Source organism: Homalodisca vitripennis, chromosome 2, assembly GCF_021130785.1.
Source record: "Homalodisca vitripennis isolate AUS2020 chromosome 2, UT_GWSS_2.1, whole genome shotgun sequence".
Lineage (NCBI taxonomy): Eukaryota > Metazoa > Arthropoda > Insecta > Hemiptera > Cicadellidae > Homalodisca > Homalodisca vitripennis.
The window spans coordinates 20,840,889-20,861,532 of NC_060208.1; the positions used below are offsets into that span (position 1 = coordinate 20,840,889).

Below are 20,644 nucleotides of genomic sequence, written 5' to 3' on the forward strand. Positions count from 1 at the left end.
CTACAGACCAATAGCGTTGTTGTTGGGCTTCGGCCGGGTCGGACACATTTCAGCTTTCCAGCCCACAATAGGATGTCAACGTACACTAACTATCTTATGTGCGCTACACGGTCGTATCGGTTGCAACTGGAATCCTATTTGCGTTTCATCCAGGCAGCATACACATGTGCCATATGATCGCTTACAATTTGTTAAACCGTTACTAGTTTTTGTAAGTTCTGACTTATTTCGACTGCAGATATTATATTAGCATGGTATGAATATAGTAGTAGCTTATTTATACCAAACAAAATGGAGTAATTTTTAAGACATTTTAGTTTTACGAAAAATATTTTGAAAAAAATAAATGTGCTACGATAACGTACGTATATCTTTGAAAGGATCAGGGGTTATTGTAATTTAAAGGAGTTTTTTTTACATTTTTAACCTCACTTTAATATTTTTAATGCAACATATAGTGAAAATATTTTGTGCTAACCGTCTAATTGTATCTATAAAAGGTCCTATGAATCCTGAAAGTTCTTCTAATACCGCCGCCTTCTTTTCCGCTTCTTGACCTGGATGTGAACCTACGTCATGGCGAGAATACGGTGTGATAAGGTGAACCAATTCTTCGTATGTTGTAACTCAAATTGCCTTGTTATACGACACCTCTACTGCATTGCATATTTTACTCGTTGCAATGAAATCGCAATCGAATTTTAATAAGTAGGGCGTATATTCGGTTCTATTCGGTTATATTCCATCGAGATTTATATGCCTTAAATAAATATGTCTAATTATAATTTTTTATACTCTTTCCAAACCGATCCGGTTAAACGAAATTTAGTCTATCCGGATAAACGAGATTCAGCCGATCCGGATAAAACGAAATTTAGTCTATCCGGATAAACGAGATTCAGCCGATCCGGATAAACGAGATTGTGCTGTAGTTTTCAATAAAAGTGTAACTGTGCCCCTTTATGATATCAAAGAACAATTCAAATAGTTCAACCATGATAGGTGTTTTTGTTTTAATTTTGTGCACTGTGAAGAAAAACCCTTAAAGAACAATACTGTAGACGTTATAAAGAGCAGCTGTGACATGCAACAGATCAGATGCCCTTAAGGCTTGAGTCCCTCTCGTCTCCGGTCTCCAATTAGCAACGAAACGCCATCAAAGCGTATTTTGCTAATTAGTCTTCAGTTAATTCTCGCAGTGAAATTTACAATGGAGATGCTGAGTAAAAAGTAGCTCCCGTTAATTTTATCTTGTTTATACGATTAACTTTAGATATTTATTTTAACGCTTTGGAAATGTTACTTGAATCGGAGGAGTCTATGTGAATTATAGGTTTACGCGATAATATTGAGTTTAAATTTATTATTTTCACAAGGAAAAATACAATTTAAGAATTTAATTGAACAGCGTATTAAGTTGCAGTTCACCCTACACTGTTATTTTTACAGCATAATAGGACATATTATAAAGTCTACATTCATTTCAATATATAGTTGTCCTCTTTCTTATTTACTTACCGTGTTTTCTTTCATTACAACAACTTCCATTACCGTTGAAAAGGTTGAGTGCCTTTGTTTTCGTAGTGGTGAGAAAATCTGCAAGACTTTTTTATAAGCCAACAAAAACCTAAACGGGTCCCAGGCGAGAGGTTCATTTTAATGCACAAAAACGTAATAAATGGTCTGTTCACCCAAGCGAGGCTAAATAAAAAGCGAGTTTGAAAGGGAATTAAAAAAGCAAAAAGGTGTCTGGATATAATGAGACGCCGGGGATATGAGCCCGCATTGGTGGTGGCGGGTGGGTCGTAGGAGATGGAAGCACCCACTAATTTTGGGATGAAAAGAAGGAAGATTTATCTTTTCCGCCGCAGATGTTCAGACGACTGTATATCACGCGCTCAAAACACGCTCTTTGGGAAAAATCTCACATTTACGTTTTACTAGCCTCATATAAGAACTTTATGAATTGTAAATGAAGTAATAAGATTTGGCAGTTAAATGAACACCTGACTGACAATGCTCTTCGTAAAAGTCCTAGTACTATAAACGTGTTCAGTCGTACATTTGCCTTCCATACGTTTTCATCTATTTCTTTACCCGTTATCAGTTGACATCAGTTGTACGTATGTTTGTCATTTGTTGTCGATATGTTAGTACGCCTCTATTGGCTATTTGCTCGTCAACAAGTTTATAATTTGTTGCAAATGCTTAACTATTTTCATCCGTTATCAATGCTTTGGTCACCGTTCGTCAGTGTGTCTGTCAATACATACGTCATGTGTGACAATGCGTTAATTTGTCATCCGTTGTCAATGTTTTTGTCAATAACTGTATAACTCTGTGTTAATGCTTTAGTTTGTCATCCGTTATCGATACTTGAGTTAGCATTCGGTGTCAATGAGTTGTTATGACTTTTGAATCGATCATATGTCTGTGACAAAAGGTTCGATTGAAGCCATGTCATTATTTACCTACTTGGGGCTCATAATATAGGTCATTTTATTTTAAGAATTGTGTGACAATGATTATGTAAGACGTCGTTTTTAGTTGAAAAGTTAACCTCCAAAACAGCTAGAATCGATTGTCATACCGAACGAATATCAGTGCATTGTACAATCCCGACGGTAATGGCGCATCTAATCGATTGTCTTAAGTACAGCCTGCATTATCGATTCCTCTATTGATTGTTGTGTGAGCGATGGAATGTTGTGATTGGTGTAAATTCGATAACTGTATAATATAACCGATTGTTTTACTACCGGTTATTTGTGTTTATTTAATTTGTGTTAAAGCAATTTGTTTTTAAATCGATTGTTGCTGAAGAGGTTATCTTGAATCAGTAAATAAGTTTGGGCTTGGAATTTTTGCAAATAATTATCTGAGACTAGCCTCGGAATAAAGAACTACGAAATGATCGAATAACCATTCGCAAAGTCGGTAGTTGCTGTTGCGAACCGGATGATTGAATCAGATCTATCCTATTTTTTCTTGTTATAGATATAATTCAAAACACAGGATGGTTTTTCGTTAAAAACATCGACTTTTGTAAACGTATATTTTGTTGTTATGATTATTTCCGAAACTGCTTCCACTTCTCAAACGCAAATCAGCACCCCGACGAGTAAATACGTCGGAACGAGATTTCACGTCGGTAAATTCCACAAAGCTGGATTCGGCGGAGCGACAAACTGCGGTTGGATCGCCACCAACGGACCATTGCTTCCAGACTCGTTATTTCTCCAGCCGTGAGTATTCCCTCCAGATTTCCAATAAAATTCTCCTTTTTCTACCGATGTGGATTTACATTGAAATCAACACTAAAATAATAAAGTTCACACTTTGGCAAAGAAAAGAATAACGTTACGTTGTCAAAAATGGGGTTTCATGTGTGTTTGTTTGTCGTCTGCCCCTTTGCTGTTTTAAACATTTATCCTAAACTTGAGAACACTGTGTGTAAACTGGGAGTTTAATGCGCATATAAATCCTAAGTTGTCTGATTTTTAGATAACAAATTATTAAATATCTTATCACAAGAAAAATGGAAGACTTGCGGTTAAATATTTGTTCCGATAACTTACACTCGATGAAAGAGCCCTTTACATTAGTTTGATTTACTATTATTAAAAAAATTATAACAAAGTGCTATTTTGTTTACTATATCTAAGTTTGGATCTCATACATGTCATAAAAGTTTGTTGTGGCTAAATATTAAAACACAGTGACAATTGCATGGTGGCAATCGAAGTAAACAGGGTTGCTAATTCAAATATCAATCAATAATGCCACTTACCACAGCATAAATTTGATTAAATTATCTTACTTACTGATTAGGAACAAATTGGTTAAAGCAAAACACGAGTCTATATAATGAGGCATATCTAAATAATTATATCCGTCCATTGAACTATAGGTATATTAGTGTTTGTAATTAACTCCTGAGTATCAGTTGACCTTGACTAATAACGGGACTGCACACAAAATAATGATATACGAGTATGTACCGGGTGATACCGATAAAAATGCGCATTTCTCAGAGTTAATAGAGGATGTGAATGTAAATATTGTTTGTCCAATACATTGAACAATACGTGTTGCCTATAAGGAGGTGTTTTCAAATTCTCAATTTTGTCGTAAACGGAACATTTATATGAACGTCAGTTTTTCTGATGAACGCGAAATTATATGGGTACATTTACAAAACGTAAAAAAATGAAAGTGAAACGTTAAGGTTGAAAATAAATCCTTAACCTTCACGATATTGGTCTCGCGTGGCCTTCAAATGATTGATCAGCCTGTACAGCACATAATAGTACTCTAGAGTAACGTACGTACAGTCATTGACGTACCTGTCTAGAAATCCGACAAGAAACTGTGGAGATTGATGAAGAGTTTTGCGTGTACTGCAAATTGTAAAGTACTTTTTCATTTGTTCTTTTTTGTATTAATCGAATTATGAAATTCTGCTAGCTGAACTGCCAATGCTCGTATTGTTTTGTAAATAGATTAATACATCTCAAAATAATACTTAGTGGCTGAGCTTTAGCGAAGCCTGCCACTCGTGGGGATGGACAATTTCATTTCTGTCTGTCTGTCTGTCTGTCCGCACGATTTCTCGAAATCGAACTGACCTATAGACTTAAAACTTAAAATTGTTGGTTAATCCATGGAATTTGGCTGAGCGTCAGCAAATACTTTTACATTGGTTTAAAGGGTAATCTTTATGGCAAGGAGAAAATAGCAGAATAAATAAATTTGTAAACAAAATCAATACACCCATAAGAGATTCAAACATGTGACACATTAATGTGGTCTATTTATCCCGACACATACATAATTTTATAGTGTGTTGGTGTGTAGCATTTTATTATTTAAACACTGAATGTATCATGTGGCAACATATGTAGGCTTTAAAATGTTCATGAAACTTCATTTCAACAATGAACAATGGGTTTTGTGGTGCGTCATTTTCGTATTAACTTTCTTTTTCATAGGATTGTCTTTCTGCTATGGTCTGCAGGACTGCTGGAGAATGAAGTGAGCTATAGAATTGAAATTGAGCATGCGACCTCAGCGAAACCTGTTACTCGTTGTGTGGTGTAATCGTACCTTGGCCTATTGTTAAGCGCGGAAAACAATATAGTCAATAAAAGGCGCTTGATTTCGATTGTATGCTAAAAAAGTACAAATTCTGTTATAAAACTACAGTATATGTCTGAGCCCGAACTTAATTTTACAGACTGTACCATGCAATCTGGTCGACTGTTTTAGTGAAAAAGATATTTAGATGTGTGTGTTAAATTGTTCAAATCATGTACAGACAAGATTGAGTTGGTGTGAATAAGATGCAACAAACATTCTTTTACAGCCTATTCAAACAATTCCTCAAGAAGTGGGGTCGTATACCTGACTACTGACTAACATGAGGCTTAAGGTTTAGGACTTTAGATCTGAGGCCGTTGCTTTTTTATTATTTCTCAAGGGATCCACTAGACAGATAGAATGAGGCTTGATTTTTAAAAACTATTTCGTAGCAAAAATCTTTTTTTAGGATTTAGGTTATTTGCTTCCTGCAACAACATTTTGTCCATCGCCAAAGGGCATGATGGAGATTTTGGGAAGCTACCAGGGCTTCAAAATTCAGGGGCCGGCAAAGTTTGGTAAAAAATAAATTATTTCAAAAGTTAAAAATCTTTGAAGAAAATTAATTGCCATCCCCCCACACTATCTGATCCGCGGTACCAACCACCATGTGCCATGCGCCGTCGCTGTTCCAAACAATAATTGCAATTATAAGAAGCGTAACTTCGATAAAATTCAACCTATTTTATTTGAGTTTTATTACAAGCTTAGCGTGGCCGCCTCGCTGCCGCCGACGTCGCGTCGACCCACCGCGGTACCAAGGTAAGTAAGCCTACACGGTTGGTGGGGAGGGGGAGGCAAATTGTGGATAGCCCACGCGCGGCAAATCTTCAAATCCTACGCTACGATATAAATTTAGAGAATTTTAGTTTTACAGAATTTATTAATTTATAGAACACGTCCTTAAACTATCTGTTAGCAAGACCACCCAGAAATGTAATTGCTTTCCTTCAAAAAATTCCCAAAATTTTGTTTTCCATCTGGAACCTCTTGTGAAGACAAAGGTGCACGGGTTACGTCACCGTCTCAGGTGCCAAGCCCATCGATGACTGGTGTGGAAGTGTGTCGATGGACCAGTGCGTCGGCTCGAGGAAGTCTGCGGCAGGACAAAAAGTAGCACGACGCTCTCTCCTGCCAGACGAGCCGAGGAGCGGCAACCTGCGGGCCTCAATGGAAACCCGAGCTTCAGTCACCTGCTGGTTTTTGTGCCCTTGGTCGGACCCACTTACCTGCCGCGGTGGAAGGGTTCTCTCCTGGCTTTGAAAAGGTTTCAGACAATGATACAGCCGTTGTTGCCTTTCCTTGGCTCCAGCAAAATCAATACTGGACACGCTCTGTAGAATTCCATTCCAACACACTGCTCACTTTTGGAAAGGTCTCTAAATTGGCGATTCAATTCAAATTTGTTTTTCCCGTGAGGGAAGATGTTATCCAGGTGTTAGGGATGAATTGAAAATTTCTAATACACTTGATGCCATAGCAAACTTTGCCTTTTGGATCTCTTTAAATAATCATCATCGGCATTAATATTAGTGAGCAAAAAGCTTAGTGACAAAGTACCTGCTTACTTGTAATGCGCTGAATTAACCCCCCAAGCGTACATCATATTTTGTGAAATGCATACTCGTTTTGTTAGGTTTTGCAGGCTCTCCTTGTACAATTTATAATAAATCTAAACAGTAACTTATATATAAACTGTCATATACCACTTTTTTGCAGTGACCTGTTCTTTCCGACTGTGTAATTTTGAAGTTATAAAAACAAATTTCTTATTTTAGAAGTAAAATAATTATTAAAAAACAAGAAAAACACAATTTGCAAAGGGTATGCACTTGTGTTTAAAATAATACATATATATTTCAAATTCAGAATAGCCAAATTGTAAGAAATTTTGTTCTGAAGACTTGTATAAGAGAATTGTATAATGTTGAACAGTTTATATTAATAAAAACTTTTTAGATATTTTTATTAAAGATTGCAAACTTGATTGAAATTTGTTCCTCCTACCTGCGGTAGTTATATAACACATTGATAAACAGTGTTCTTACCTTATATTATACCAATTATAGCAGCAATACAACATTTAGAATAGCCTACTAGTAGCAAATTTTACCATGATCACAGAAATATACATTGCTGTAAGTTTGTTTTAGGAATTCATAATATTTACATACATAGGAAAGTCAAAATAGTGATTATCTTTTATGAAAATCATAAACAATATTTACATACAATAATACCATTTTTAGTAATTATATAACAACGAATTGTAAAGAAAACAAGCACAAAATAGACTGTAAATAGCGAAATTCACACGTTCATATCTGAGCAACAACAAACAATGCATAAGTTGGAATCAACAGCTGATGAAAACGATGTAGACAAATGTTCGTTACACACTACGAGAAATCCAAAGACCACTTAACATAGAGAAAAACTCATGGGCGTTCGAGTGGTATAGGTTATAATGGGATTTGACCGGTATTAGCTTCCAGATTTAAAGAGATGGATATTTATCGTTAAAATGTTTGATGGTGACGTATAGTGAAGGTACGAGTCGTAAAACTGTTGATGAGGGACGCTCGAAAGGTTAAAGCCATAGTAAACTTTGCTTTTTGGGTCTCTTTGATAATAATCAACATCGGCATACAAAAATCGTTACAGAATATACATTAGTGAGCAAAACGCGTATCTTGCCATCAGCTGTCGAAGATATCAAGTGACAATTATGCAAGTACCTGCTTACTAGTAATGCGCTGGATTGAACAAGACAGCATTGCAACTTTAATAGGGTTAGCAAGTCTCGAGTTACTGGATTATAGCGGCTATCAAGTGGAATACAGGCTGAGCTGGTTTTTATCACAGATCAGCAATAGCTACTTATGCAAATGCTGGGTTTAGTTCCACATCGCCCTAGTTACAATAACGTTGCACACTTGAACTAGAGACATATGTTAGTAGGAATACTAATTAATGCTGGAGTACTTTCAGGCCTTAAAATTGTTTCTGTGAGCCAAACTGGAAAATCGTTTTTGCACTCAAACATGTGCAGATAATTAAAGGAAATGCTTATTTTAATCTCCAAGGATCTACAGTTTGCAAATCTGTCTTAAAACGTCCAAGAGAAAACTTTATATTAGTTACACAATGTTTCATGAATTTCCATTGAATTCATGAAAATTCATCTTTTTTCCTAAACCCATTCTGGACGTTTGAAGAATTCCTTTTATATAGATTTTAAGCATCTCTTTGTACAGTAATTATCGATTTCTTATGAATTCTTCTTGCAAAATCATATGAAAAGGGACAAAAATATGATGAGAATTAAGATTTTCTGAAAGGTGCTAATGTATTTGATCCGACAAAAACGGTGTAAATTGCCGAACTTTGCTAAAAAAACAAAAGGTTCTCTGGATAGTGGCTTGTAAAATTTTTGAAAATGTCCTTGAAATGGGTTCAGAATTAACCAGGAGATTCTGTTGAGCGTTGATTTCAGTTGTGAAAAGGCACAAAAAGGTTGTGAGGATTAAGATTTTTTGAAAGATGCTAATGTTATTGATTTGACTAGAATAGTATAAATTGCCGAACATTGCTAAAACAAAAAGTTCTCTTGATAGTGTCTTGAGGAAATGTGGAAAAATGTCCTTGCAATGGTTTCAGAATTAACCAGGAGGTTCTGTTGAGCGTTGATTTCAGTTGATTCAGAACGCTGTTTATTGCCAAACCTTGCTAAAAGAAAAGGTTCTCTTGATAGTAGCTTGAGAAAATGCCTAAAAATGTCCTAGGAAAGGTTTTGGAATTAACTAGGAGAGTCTGTTGAGTGTTTTTTTTTAGTTGTGAAAAGGCACAAAAAGGTTATGAGGATTAAGGTTTTCTGGAAGGTGGTAATGTTTTTTATCTGAAAATAGTGGTGTAAATACCGAACCTTGCTAAAACAATAACCAGGGGAGTCTGTTGAGCGTTGTTTTCAGGTGTGAAAAGGCACAAAAAATCGTGATAATTGAGATTTTCTGAAAAGTGCTGATGTTATTGATCTGACAAGAACTTTGTAAATTGCCAAACCTTGCTAAAACAAAAGGTTCTCTTGATAGTGGCTTAAGAAAATGTGAAAAAATGTCCTTGGAAGGTTTCAGAATTAACCAGGACATTCAGTCGAGCGTTGATTTTCAGTTGTTCAGACGTAGGTATTCAATATTTTGATGATCATGATTCAGGTATCTTACATCAGAGTCAGAGCATATTGTATAATGGTACGCGGCCGTTCAACAAACAATTATGTATCCTGCAGGAAGGAAACACTTTTTCTCTAGGAGAAAAGATAGCAGATAAACAACTGAACCGTTTTACTGAATAAGGTCGAGTAACTCCAGGGTCAATAAGTACCGTCTGTGCGGTGTGTGCTTAGTTGGGTCGGTCAAGGTCACCGGTGCCCAGGCGCCTGTTTATCTGTGTCAATATTGACTCGGGGCGGGCCAACGTTGTGGCAGTAATATCACACGTTACCTCAAATTGCTTAATGTTTCTCTCGTTATCCAACTCACTTCAGGGTCGTCTCTAAATTCGCGTTGCAACATTGGTTACTCTAACATGGAGTTAAGAGATCTCCAGGTTAGAGAAAAGATATTCTTCAGGTAGTGGACAACTCATGGGAATGGGTGAAGACATTAGCATGGCATTATACCAACTTGGATGGTGCCTGCACCATCAACAAAAGTCACGGAAAACTCATTTCTTCAATAGAACCCCCCCAACCTTCAACTGTCTCTCTACAGGTAGAACGTAAAAAGCTCTTAGGGGACGCCTGACTAGGCAAAATTCTCAGTATTTAGGCTTTCAAACGTTTCGGGTCTTATAATGAGCCCCTAGGTACCTTGCTGAACTGTGGACGTCAGGTACGGTGTAAAACAGGCAGTTAGTCATAAACTAGGGCTTCGGAAAATCTGCAAGAATATTCTACTTTCTCGGGTTCTACGAATTGGCCTCATCGCCGACATTGGAGGTCGCCGTTTACAGGAAATAGCACTTTCGCTGTTGAACAAGGAGTTGAGTCAATACTGCAACAGATATATTACCTATCCTTGTTTTGACATACTTGAACTTAATCCGTGAATGACGCTTTTCTATTTTCATTTATTTAAATAATAGTGTTTGTTATCACTTTCTTTATAAAAAAATGTTTCAGCTTAAAAACCCTTGTGAGCATTTTTAAAAAATTAAATATAATTGTTTCTAGAAACATTAGTACAATTTATAAATTACAGTCACTGTAAATGTTAAACTATTATTGAAAATTATTAGTTTTAAGACAATAATAGTATAGTATAAAACTGATTTCAAAGGAAATCCCTTAACAAAATATTTTTAGCTGTGTTTTGTCTCCCACTTAGGTAAACACAGCAATATCAACCATTCGCTAGGTCATAAACGAATAGATAGATTCAATGCAACTCCTGCTTACTTGACGAAAGCTCGAACAAGCACAAGGAAGTAATGAAACTCCGATTCCCATCGTGGCCGTAGAGGTACTACTTTCACAGCGTAAAGACATCATTAAGTCAAGGACTTCTTAGCTACAACAGAGCATGCTTGTTAAGAAGTGCGCTCTTTTTTGCTCCACCAAACAAAAGGAATAAGATTTTCAGATTAGCCCATTGAGAGGCAGGGAAAGTGGTGGAAGATCGCAGAGTTGATGTCCTCTCCTCTGCGGTGACTCACCACGTCCTCTTCCCACGTCTTCCCACGGCTCAGCAACTGTCGGCCGATACCCCGGTAGGCATTACGAGTCAGTCGACCTTACCTTCAAGGCGAGCTTGTTGGCGTCTGAGAAGGAGAGAGAAAGAGAGAGGGCGACTATGTGGGTAGGGCTGACTGGTTGCAGAGTGCTGAAGATGTTATCGGTGAATTTGTCACAGACGCGCAGATTACTTTATCTGCTTTTGTTGGGGTCGCTGATTGTCAAGAATTTCCAGGTAAGGTCATCCATCCTTCCAGGAAAGGAGGACGCACCTTTACGTCAGGGATTGTGAGATACTTGTGGCACCATTCCACAGAAAGGATAGTGTTGTCCAACAGGAAATTTATAAAGTAGTTCCTACTGCCTTTGGTAGTTTCATCTTTGAACCTTTGCGTGAGACCATATGGTTTAAAACTCAAAATCCTCGAAAGGATGATTAGTCAATGTGGATGTCAACAAAATAAATGCGGACGAATTTTGTTTTCTATGATTCCCTAGCGTTGCCACTGAATTCATGGGTAAAACACTTGGCTGGAACTCTACGTGGGGCTTCCCAAACAGTTCAGTCGCCATTGTCACTGACTGTGTGTCGACCGACGACCCCACGGAAATAGTCGGGCAGAAATAGACCCCAGTATGAGTTCTGACGCGTCGCGCGGCTGCAGCTAAATCCAACGCGTCTTTGTCGCTAATTACTTGTCACGCTGATCCCTCGTTATCTGGGAGCATGCGGCTAAACGGATTTACAATATGCTATTTGTGTACGCGTTTCTGAACGCGTTTTCATCATCTAAAAATAGAAAATTCTGAAATTGGGAACGTGTTGTCACTAAATAGATACACTTTCTTTGTTGAACTCCTCTTATTTTATCTTCCTACAATGAAATTAGAATTACACCGTGTATTTTGGCTATGCACAGAGAAAGTATTGGAAGTGAAGGTTTCGTGAAAAGTTAATAAACATTAAAAATGAAATAAAACGGAGTTAAGATTGAGTCCTCCCTACCATTCAACTCCAAAACAATATCAACAGTTACCAACATATTATCTCTTATTGGTTACCAGAAGACAGTAACTGGACTGAATGTGTCTCATAGTAGTTGGTAACCAATAAGAGATAACTTCGCAAAAGTAGCCACCGGTATTTTCGGTACGTCGGTCAGATAAAACAAAAACCTCATAAATGGTACTTTATTTACGGTTTTTGATATTTGTTCATTCTTGTAATAATTACGTTTTGGTATCGTAGCTTTTAAAAGTAACTTGTGAGTTAATATTTTATCTGCCTTAGCATAACTTTAAATGTAACTTGAATTGTTGGGGTTTTATAAACCAATTCAAACTTTAATATCCCTACCAAATTTGGTAGAGTAACATTAGAGACTTCTAGTATGCGCCATTCTTCTTCTTTTCATAATGCCTTTAAAATGATGTCATTTTTCCTAGGAGTCCATGTCCTTCCAGGCCATTTCCTATTTAAATATTCAAATAACAAAGATACCATTATAGTTATAAAAAATTTACTAGACACCAACTATTTCAACAATTTTATTCTAATTCCAACGATACTTGTTTCAACGAAATCCGTCAACGCCTAAGCGAGCATGACCACTTTAAAGATACGCTTGCACAAGCTGGGAGCGCCAAACACGTCACAGTTGATTGGTATCAGTTGTTTGTTGCTCCCGGCTTGTGCAAGGCGTTTTAACATATTCTTAAAACTCAAACTACAACTGAAACCCCTATGAAAATGTGTAGAGTTTCATCAATAGTTTTTTTTCAAATTTTCACTCCATAGCCCTATTGTTAAAGTATACAAATATTGTTAGAGTCATACTAAAATCCTTACTTTGAAATTAAATTCGTCATTCGGAGGAAAATCCCCCATGGGAGGAGGGGAAATCGAACTTGTATGTATTAGTGATAGTTGTTAGCTGTAAATGTTGAACCAATGCCAGATCCCTGCGGGAGATGCCACAGTGTGTGTAGTCTTGTACACGCACACGCGCACGCGCATGCACCTTCGCCATATGTCGGCAAGATCTACGTCTTCCTTACTAGGACCAATTAGTTTATAAGTGCCTACATTACAAAAATTCAAATGCAAGCGACTGAGTAAACTTTTTAAGTAACAAGTATCAATAACAATTGTAAATTAAAATGACAGGCAAAATCTTCAAAGTAGCAGTTAGTTCAGGAGGTGGGTAATGAATTATTACGTACCAGCTGGTTCTGCCCCCGGAAGTACTATTCCGATTCTTTTTGGTGTCCGTAATGATGACCACATTTTCTTCTGGATCCAACCAACATCCGGAAACATGTGCTCTACTTTTGCAATATGTAGGTAAATCGTTAGTTCTAGAAATTTTCAACTTTATGGGTTATTTTTCAAAAAATGTATTTTTTTACAGCCTACCATTAAACTGTTGAAATAATTTTAATAGTAATTTTACAATTTTTAGTACTTAACATTAAACTACCAACCTATTTTTAAGACCTTAATTAAAAAATTAAGATTTAATTAATTAACGTGAGAAAATATTTGTTAGCTTTTCAAAAATAAAGATTGAGTTTTATGTTTTTGTATAACGTATCCCAGTACTCTTGTTTACTGTGGATTATTCCATACTTCCCTTGCCTTTCAGCATGGTTAGACCCCCCCCCTTCCCCACAATTTAGAGCTATACAAGCCCTCCCTCGAATTGAAGATTCGTTCCCTCATCAGTATCATAGCACAGCGCCTGAACTGGTGAAAGTAGCCTCCGAGGAGTTGAACGACCTGACGGAAATACCCGAGCAAAACCGAACCCATTGCCCCCTCGCCAATTAGCAGGTAATGACAATTAATTGGCCATTGTCCTGGCCAATGTTGACCTCGCCTTATTGGGCAAGGCAAGACTCATTCACCCCTCCCCCCTCCTACCGCTACCAACCGCACACAAGACACTTATCCGCGGATCTGATTGTCCGCGATAATGGTCTGATTGCAGAGTTAACAGTGTCTCGCTACGGGGAGAAATCAGGGCAGATTGTTAACAGACTCGGTTCACTGAGTGGGAATGGATTGGATTTAATCTAATGGAACGCATGTTGTAATATGATAGGTATCACTTGTAAGGTAACGAGAGTCTTTATGGTTATTTTGGTGTAATTAATTTTTGGGTTAGGAAATATTGTTTATGGGGAATCGTAGCCCCTGAATACAGGAAATGTAAAAGCAATTTTTCCATCACCAACGGGAATTACAGGCGTGTAAAGTAGGTAATTTAGGCCACTTCGTTATCAGACCCAGATAATAATGGGTAAGATAAAATGTGTCATTCCAACAATAATTACATGGGGTATAACTTCAGTGAGTGACATGTTTTTTCTTCTCTTTTATTTTCATTTCGTTTCCTGGCTGAAAAATTGGCCCGAACCGCTATGAATTTGAATACCTGGTACCTCGATTTGTCGCTGGCCCAATTTTATCTAATCAGTTGTTTCCAACCTCCCGAAACTTGTTGTTATTGTTTACTCGATAAATAGCGCTGATAACCTACTTTCCCTCTCACTCCTTCCTAGTACATCTGTCTCTCCATTTCTTGGAGCGCCGCAATTTTCCCTCTCTTTCTCTTACTCTCTATCTCTGCTCATTCACACAGTCTCTTGCACTGTACACGTACATTCTCTGAAGTAAGCGCAGAACTGGTTAATTTGTAACGCGCTATTTCAGAAATACTGGATGAAACAGAATATTCAATGAATATTGTATGTATTATTTTCCATTCACAGGAGGCGGATGAGTTTCCGTACCGGCAGTGAAGCTATTCTATCAAGGAGTCATTGTTTAAAACCCCTTCTTAAAAATATTGTAAATACATATTCTTCAGAAAATATTTATTAATAAAAACAGAGTCTTTGAAATTCGGAGGTTTAATACACATAGGTTATATGAAACCAATACAGGATATTTATTAAATACTAGCAGTTACAATCTAGCTTCGAACGGAATTTTCAAAATCGAGTTCCGTACCTTTCTTTGTGAGAACTCCTTTTATAATATAATATAAGATATTTTTCAAATGGAAGTTCGCATATATCAGGTACTTTTTATTTCATAGTTCATAGTTTTAGTGTTCATAGTTAAGAGGAAGTGAGGATAAGCAAAATTTTGACTGGGCTTTAATTTCAGATTTAGCTCGTAAGAAGAGTATATTTCCTACTCCACAGCTGAGATTGCCTTGTTCCCCCGATCAAGAAATTTATATATATATATATATATATATATATATATATATATATATAATTTCAATAAACATTGAATCGCAAAAAGTACTTGCTCCGCCGGGAGTCGAACCCGGATCTCTGACTTGCCGGGTGAATGTGCTACCATTACACCACAGAGCGCTTACTTTTTCCTTATGTATATATATATATATATATATATATATATATATATATATATATATATATATATTTACTTATAGTTGGTCTGGAATACTTACTTCGGTCAAAGACCATCAACCTCCTTCCTTTGTAATCAACTTCCGTTGCAACCCAATATCAATCCATTATGGGTGTTTGGTTCTCCTGAGAAACCATTAGGGGGTTTTCAGAGCATTTTGTAAACATTTGTCAAATCTTATCTTTCGAGTTCTTAGGGAAGTTGGAAAATAACAGCATATATCTTCTAGGAGTTCCAGTACGTTTCAAACCCTAAGAGTTGCTGATCTTGATGAGTAATCTTTACTCTTTCTAATGAGCATATGAGAATCATCGTTCATCTTTTTGAGACATCATGAATTTGAAAAAATAAATTAGTAAATCAACGCCGTTTCAATCCACTTGGACATTTTATTTTCATAAAACACTTTTCTTTTGCTATTCAAGTCATTGGGCATACGTGTGCTAAATTTCAACTCTTTGAGCTGTTTGGAAATTACAGAATTAATAGCGACGAGTGAGTAAGTGCTGTGCCTTTAATATACATATATAAACAGATATTATAATAGTATACTGCAGTTAATACAATGATAATATTAGTGATAATGCAATTAGTAATAATAATTCATGTTGTTTCAGGTGGGAGAAAATGCTGGTTACTGTAAGGTAAACCTAGTTTTGTAAATTTTCTATAATCATTTTATCTCTAGTCGTACGCTACAAGGTTTCCAGTTTTGTAAACAAAACGTGGAAGCCTTTAACGATAACGAATACAAATTTCCATTCCCTTCAGTGAATTAAGCAGGATACATTTTAATGTATTCTTTTCCTAATTGGACAAAGCATTAGGGCTCGACATTGGACTCATGAATATCAAATGAATTGAAGTGATTTTAAATTCAAATGATGGAGAAGTATGACAGGCGGACTTGTTGTTGCATTGAAATCGGAGTGCAGTGCTGTAAATTTGAAAGTTAGACAAACAAAGGCTGATAATATGCAGTAAAAACTCTTAACAGATTATTAACATCTACATCTGGGATTACGGTTATATTGGAATTTTAAAGCAGGCTTTTCTGAAGTATTGTTACTTGCATATTTGGAAGATCCCAGAAAAATGTGGTTTTTAAAACACCTTATAAGAGTTTCTCCGCTTTAGCCGTTGTTCTCTGGCCTAATGTTTTGCATATATATGCAGTAATATATTATATTACTCAACAATTGGTGCAAATATAAGGACAAATATTGTCCGTTTTATTCTTTTTGTTTCTGTGTTCAGTGTTGAGATTCGTTCTGTTAAAATTATTGTGTACTTTGTGAGATTGAACTTTATGACAGTTAAAGTTATCAAAATATCGTGATATTTTTTACATTTTATAAGTATTGATTAACTACAACGTAATAGTCGTCTTGTTTAAGTTATAATATCATATTGCAGTCTTCCACTCTTATCGTTTTACGGGTGCAAATAGAAAAAATCAAGTCGTATTAGTCCTTCTGTTGGTGCATTTCACTTTTGAGGTACTTTACTCCCAATTCCCTTCCTTGAGAGGTGCAGGAAGACCCCAACTCAGATAATCCCTCTTTTTTGATATTATTCTGAGAAGAATGTCAGAGTAAGAATTTTGGGGATTTTCATCATCTTTCTTTTTTTTGGAGTTACTTAAGACCAAAAGTATAACTTTCGACCTACTTCACTTGTGCCAAATTCAAGTTCCAAAACCTTCTGGTACGAAGCCGGCCACCGCAACTGTTACATTAACACGAAGTATCAGAGCGGTGGCGATCCGACATCAGCCTGTTATGTATGTCAACGTGCACTCTCCCAGCTCCCAGTGGGCGGCTCCCCAGCGCTGACCAGATGGCCCTCCGACACGTGTTGGTCCGGCACGGCCCCCTCTGTAGTGCTAATGACCCCAAATATTTTCACGTCTTTCCACCCGATGTCTCCACACATTGTCGTAAATAATAGCTCACAACAAGATCTGTAGTTTTTATTAAATATTTTGGTAGCTAGTTAAATTCAGAAACGTTTTCTTCGTTATTCAGAAGAGAACCTGATTGGAAACTCTTTTTATCGTTATATAATTTGAGTTCTTAAACACATATTAGTCTTACGATGATTGGTTTAGACTTGGAATGTTGAAGAACAAAACAAAACAAAATTTAATTTAAAAAAAACCTGTCTTACAGACTGAAATTTGGATCTAGTGTACAAGGTGTCCACAAAGTTCCAGGACGGGTATAATTATAAAAATTATACACGCAATTGCTAGAAATATTATAGGACGGTAGTTTTATATTCCATGTGTGTCTCCTTTTTTGTGACTCGCACTAAAATTGTATTAGTAATTATTTTAGTATGTATTAAATTCTTGTGGAAACTATCACTTCGTGTCTTTTAAACCTACACATTCTCTCTGTAACAATGCAATCATAATAAATGTGTTTTTTATAATGTCAACATATTTTTATAAAGAACGGCCGAAATTTTAGGTGCACCCGAAGGAATTAAAGATACAACTAAAGAATCCGATAAAGTACACCGTGTTAGGGGAGAAGATTTGAACAAATAACGACCCGTTCTTACTCGGGAGTCGAGGGCCTACTGTTATTATGTAAGTACACAATGTAGGTTTTTCGTGAAGACGAAAGGGATTTAATCAGAGATAGAAATCGTCAGCAACGTCCTGGCAGTGTTCAAATGGTAAAGTACCGAAGGTGATACAATATCACACTATAATCGTCTTATGGTTGATGTAACTTGATAGACGACGATCAGTCAGACATAACTAATAGTTATATTAGTTTAAAGATTATAACTACATTAATCCCAAAAGTAGGTATAACAGATTATGCATAATAAATCTCGCTTTCGCAGAGCTTAACAAATTTTTTTTAAGGTTTTTTACGTTATACGTATACAGGGTGTCAATTAAGTCTGGAACCTCTTTTTTAATTTTTGAACCACAATAGAAAGAAATACCAAAGTTCACACGTGCTTACTGGTGATAGTAACGCACACATCTGCCCAATTACCGACCGGATAATCCCTTTGGGGGACGGTCCACAAGGAGTCAGGCAAAATTCTTAAATAGCAGCATAGGTCAAGTTTGGTATCAAATTAAAGGTCTTACTTAGCAGAGTACAATGCCGCAAACCGGACTTCAAAAGGTGGATTCATTCAGTAGTTATAGCTATTTGAATTTTAAAACAATTGAACAATGTAATTTATTAAGTATGTACAAGTAAACACCAATTTTTAAGTACCTGTGATCAGAGTAAGAGTTAAAAATGTTCCCCTCCCATCACACTATTTATATATTTTACATAATTTTTCAGATGTTCCGAGGAAATAACATCACGATTCTGTGCAATTTCGTCAACTTGTTTGTGCCCAGCTATAAAATTAACACCTTGATAATACTTAGTTCGCGGTTTGGTTATTTGATGATAGTGATGAACCGGCGGCAGACTCTCCTCTGCTAATCATGTGCGGAGATTTGGCCTTGAGGTCGCGAAGCCGAAGATGATTTGCCCTTGCAAGCTCATGCACAATGAAGTTATTCTTACCTGCTGCGCACGCTGGCAATGGCGTGGGGCCCTACGTTGGGTGTTGGGGTGGACAAAACCTGCTGCCACACGAGTTTCATGGTACATTTCGAGTTCCTTGGTATGTTTTCATCTTAGGGTTACACAGTCTCAACACCCTTGTGGTTTTGGATAGGTAAGGGTAGTTGATTCATTGATTTTCGTGGTCCCCATTGCTGAGTGACAAAATTACGTATCGATACTTTGGAAAAGTGACACATTTCTTGCATCTGACTAAAGACGAGTTCCTGAAATTTAATTTTAGCAAATAAATAATTATTGAAATGACAACAGACTTTGGAAGAGTGCCATCGGTATTTGGCACAAAACCTAAATCGCTAGTGTTCGATTGTGTATCGGATGGGCAAAGCGTACTGTGACCTCTTCGTCGTTGTAGTGTAAACCTGTGTCTTTTTAAGTTGTAAATGGCCATGATCTAACTGGACAAAATAAAGGTCTGAAAATTCCGCGGTGCATTTTTGTTTTACACGAGATTGTTGTTAGTCTCTATTTTAATATTTAGTTACACTGCAAACACTACTTAAAAGTATGTGTTATTTTTAAAAAGCTACTTAGATAATGTTTTTATGGATCATCTACGTGATAATATGGATGGTCTATGTTATCACATTCTCTGGCCTCCGGGATATTTGGATATTTAGTTTCTCACGTTTCTCTCGCACACAGCTTGTTTCAAGTGAGGCCTCAGTGTTTTCCCATTCTTGGGCCTCAAGGCAATTTGGACACTCAGTTTCGGGAGTTGTTCTGGAGAACTGATTCAAGGTTATTGGTCATAAAATCAACAAAGGTAACACAATGATTACACCATATTGTGTTTGTGGCGCAATTTTGATTGTTTTCTGTAAAGGCGCATGTTACAATCGCCATGCAAATTAAAACAGAACTGTTATTTCGTTCATGAACAAATAAATATGGCATTTCAGACTATTAACCAACAATAAAACAAAAACAAGCAAACAGTTCCAGGAAAGGCCTTAGGTGACGTATCAAGCGCCGACCCTTCTATTCACTTGCCGTAACAATTGTTTCACAACAGGCGGCATCATTAACAGGTTTCTTTATCTACTGGATCAACCGTAACTGATCTCCAAGAACTGATCGCGAGCCAACAAAAACATGACGGGAATGAGTTAGGCTATTATTAAACTAAAAGTTGAAGGGATGTAGTTTGAATTTAAATAGTAAAAGTGGTAAAGAACTAGGATTGCTTTGGGATTTATTGAGCACTCCAAAGACTGTTTAAAACTGTTGGTCTAGTTTTTTCCTTAATTTAAAAATGATCCTTGAAAAATATCAGCTAACATTATGTTTTTTTTTTTTTTTTTTTTTTTTTTTTTTTTTTTTTCAAAAGTCTTTAAAATATGTTGTAAACCTTTTTAGGGTCTGCAACATGGTCTAAATTCAACATGGTCTACACAAACAGCACAACTTGGCATACAAGGCCCGTTGACAAAAATAAAAATACACTCACATAAAAAGAAGACAGAGAAAAACAACAGCCTAGCTAAGATACGTCTTCTTTGTAAAAAAATGATGCTTTGTAAAGTTCATATTGGAGTTCATGATATCTCAAATATTGTAAAAATTTCCATTTTGAATCTGCTGTGAGCCTAGTTGAAGTTTACCCTTCTAGGCACCAATGCATAGATAGAAGTTAGGTGTTTTTATCTGATTTTCCCTGTTCATCGGTGGTAACAATTTTTAAATGCATCATCATGTTTTCTTCATTGAAAT

The 20,644-nt window shown here is 36.5% G+C and overlaps 1 protein-coding gene across 2 annotated transcripts in view; it reads left to right on the forward strand.

Moving 5' to 3' along the window:
• Positions 1-20,644, forward strand: part of LOC124353659 (ADP-ribosylation factor-like protein 4C) — a 69,148-nt gene that overhangs the window by 31,081 nt on the left and 17,423 nt on the right. Inside the window, exon 1 of one of the 2 annotated variants that reach the window (XM_046803603.1) lies at positions 15,932-15,964. The exons of the other annotated variant lie outside the window; for it this stretch is intronic. The gene's annotated coding sequence lies outside the window, so the exon portion shown is untranslated. Of the gene's footprint in view, positions 1-15,931; positions 15,965-20,644 lie in introns of those variants that run through there. 2 annotated transcript variants of the gene reach the window in all.